Consider the following 3,642-nt stretch of genomic DNA (forward strand, 5'->3'; position numbering starts at 1 on the left):
AGACAAATATTCAAATATATGAACTTACGCTGCCACTCTCATTCAAACCACCACAGCTGGCATGACTGCTCTGTGACATAAAATGGCCTCTTTTTTTTTTTTTTAAGTAGGTGCAAGGAACCTTATTGATGGTCTTCAAGAGAGTAGGGTCCCTTGCTCCTCCCATTATTCTGGAGTCTAGGATGGATACTGAGGGGAGATGCTCAGTGTCAAGGACTGAGTTGGATCAGGGACTCCTCAGCAGCTGAGGGCCTTTTCTTGCTCTCATGTCCTTGCGGGGAGTGGGTGGTCCAGGTCTTCTTGCTCCTTGGAGGCCACCACCTTGCTGCTGCAGCCAAATTCATTGTCATACCAGGAAATGAGCTTTACAAAGTTGTCGTTGAGGGCAATGCCAGCCCCAGCATCAAAGGTGGAAGAGTGGGAGTCGCTGTTAAAATCGCAGGAGACAGCCTGGTTCTCAGTGTAACCAAGGATACCCTTCAGTGGGCCCTCGGATGCCTGCTTTACCACCTTTTGATGTCATCATACTTGGCGGATCCAGCGTGTTGGATCCATGATGGGCACACTGGGGGTAGGAACATGGAAGGCCATGCCAGTGAGCTTCCTGTTCAGCTCCGGGATGACCTTGCCCACAGCCTTCGCAGCACCAGTGGATGCAGGGATGATGTTCTGGGCAGCTCTATGGCCATCACGCCACAGCTTTTCAGAGGGTCCATTCACAGTCTTCTGGGTGGCAGTGAGTCTCTCCATGATGTCAAAGTTGTCATGGATGACCTTGGCCAGGGGCGCTAAGCAGTAGGTGGTGCAGGAAGCCTTGCTGACAATTTTAGTGAGTTGTCATACTTCTCCTGGTTCACGCCCATCACACACATGGGGGCATCAGCAGAAGGGGCGGAGATGATGACTCTTTTGGCTCCACCCTTCAAGTGGACCCCAACCTTCTCCATGATAGTGAAGACACCAGTGGACTCCACAACATACTCGGCACCAGCATCAGCCCATTTGATGTTAGCAGGATCTTGCTTCTGGAATATGGTGATGGCCTTCCTGCTGATGACAAGCTTCCTGTTCTCAGCCTTGACTGTGCCGCAGAACTTGCCGTGGGTAGAGTCATATTGGAACATGTAGACCATGTAGTGGAGGTCAATGAAAGGGTCACTGATGGCAACAATCTCCATTTTGCCAGATAAGAAGCAAGTCCAGGTAACAAGGCGCCCAATACGGCCAAATATGGCCACCCGGGTGTGGTGGTGCACATCTTTAATCCCAGCACTTGGGAGGCAGAGGTAATAAAGGATTTTTTTGGTCATCTTGTGGCATTTACAGTTTAGACCTTTTGGTTGACCTATGACACCTGACTGGGAAATTGACTAGAAGGTTCTTCATCTTTCTGTAGCTGGCATGCAGTCTTCGGAATTGACAAGTGTCCCCTTGGCCTTATCTGAGGAGGATATATCAGCTGGCCTCCTCCAAGCTCCACCCCCCCCCCAGGCTGCTGTGGTTTTACATTTTAAAGTGAGGTGTGTATTAAAGATCAGGCGGGATTAGTATTTGGAAAAATAACCTTTTCTGGCTTGTTTTATTTCTTATTTCAGTGTAGTTTGAAAAATGAATTTTTAAAAATGTATATAGGTGTTTTATCTACAAGTGTGTCCATGTACCATGTGCACGCAGTATCTGGGACAGCCATTAGAGGGCCTCAGATCCCCTGGGAACTGGAATTACAGACACTTCTTAGCCACCATGTGGGTGCTAGGAATTGAACCCAGGTCTTCTGAAGGAGCAGTCACGCTCTTAGTCTACTGGCCCTTGAAAGACAGCTCTTAAAGAGCTAAACAGCATGCTGATTCATCTGGAAGTTTCCTCTGGAACCCAGGCTGGGAGTTCAGGCAGGATTCTCGCTCCTCGCCGCAAACATGAGCCTCCATTGTTGTCGTCAGCCTGTGAAGGACATAGGCTTCATTAAGATGGACTGAGTGGCCTTGAACAGATTATTCAAGACTGTCTACCCAGTGAAAATGATCATGATAGTCTTTGTACATAAAGAATAAAAAGGTGAGTTAATTAATTAATTAAACAAAAATTTTCAGATGCGTTTTAGCATTCAAAGAAAGACAAGTGTCCTTAGCACTTGGCTGGGGTCGCTACTGATCTGAGAAGCTTTGGAAGCCATGGAGACATTCCACAGGTGGTGCAGTAGCCTTGCCTTGACTGCTTGACATGCTTAGGGACACAGGTGTCCTGACCATCCTTTGTCCCTGATTAACAGGTGACAGCTGGGGTAGCCTATCTTCCCAGGAATGGACACACTGAACGGACAGGCTTTCCTCCAGGCACATACAGTCTGGTGGCCATGATTCTTTTAGGGACCACATTGACTTTTTTTTTGAGTGTTTAAGTGTCACACGCCCACACCTAAGGTCATTTCTCACGGGCTGGGCCCGGCCTCAAGCACAACATACAGACTTTCTTGCAATTTGTTCAGAAGTTCGAACTAGGAATGTGGGACGATAGCTCAGTCTTGTAAACGTGTTAGCACTTTGCCAGCCTAAGAGCCTGAGTGTGACCTGCAGAACCGGTGTAAAATGACTGAGTGTGTGCTGGACCCCAGGGGGCCTGCCCCAGCAGTTGACAGGTTCCAGAGGGGAGGGGAGGGAGTAGGTGATGGCTGGGCCACTGGACTGATAAATCCAGCTCAGGAGAGGCAGAGTGGGGCCAAGCCCTGACATTCTCTTCTAGCAGCCTAGACTCCTTGGTGAGACCCGGACTAAGGAGAAACCTTGTCTCTCAAAACAGTAGATGGGGGCTGGAGAGATGGCTCAGTGGTTAAGAGCGCCACCTGTTCTTCCAGAGGTCCTGAGTTCAATTCCCAGCAACCACATGGTGGCTCACAACCATCTATAATGTAATCTGATGCTGTCTTCTGCAGATAAAGCACTCATATGCAATAAAAGAAAAAAAAAACAGTAGATGGTACTCAGTGAGGAATGATCCTCAAAGGCCTCTGGCCTCCACACATGTGCACACTCACCTGCAAACATATGCAATGTATGCACACACACATGCAAAATAATTTTAAAATTGGAACATGTTTTTATTTATTCCTGTGACAACTCCCTCTCAGTGAACTTCTAAAAGGCCAACTCATCATGTTGTATGTATAGATGGAAGAAAATGTCATACTGTGCCTTACAAAGAGTGTTTATGTGTTGAGTAACAGTTTTAAAAAATGTTTAAATCAGGATATTTACAACATTAAAATTATCTAAGAGAGCAAGACCAGTAAGTAAGAAGAAGAAGACCAAATAATAACCAGACCAACCCAAGAGCAGTGGCACCCAGCACTCGGGAAGCAGAGGCAGGCGGATCTCTGTGAGTTCGAGGCCAGCCTGGTCTACAAAGAGAGTCCAGGACATCCAAGGCTACACAAAGAAACCCTGTCTTGAAACACTCCCCCCCCCCAAAAAAAAGAAAGAAAAAATTTAAAAAGAGAAAAAGAGTTATGCAGGAAAGCTAAATGCCTCAAAATAATAATAATAACAAAAACTCCAAAGCCAAAAGTAACACAATGGGGGATATATTTCCTTTTCCCTGTGTCTCTAACTTTCTCCTGTTGTTAAAATACAGGCTAATATATTATTG

General features: G+C 46.7%; 1 pseudogene across 1 annotated transcript; it reads right to left on the reverse strand.

Moving 5' to 3' along the window:
• Positions 1-264: 264 nt before the first annotated feature.
• Positions 265-1,221, reverse strand: LOC311586347 (glyceraldehyde-3-phosphate dehydrogenase-like; annotated as a pseudogene). Its single transcript has one exon. The product of its transcript is annotated as a glyceraldehyde-3-phosphate dehydrogenase-like (transcript).
• Positions 1,222-3,642: the final 2,421 nt, after the last annotated feature.

This window comes from Acomys minous (assembly GCF_964271855.1).
Source record: "Acomys minous genome assembly, chromosome: 16".
Classification (NCBI taxonomy): domain Eukaryota; kingdom Metazoa; phylum Chordata; class Mammalia; order Rodentia; family Muridae; genus Acomys; species Acomys minous.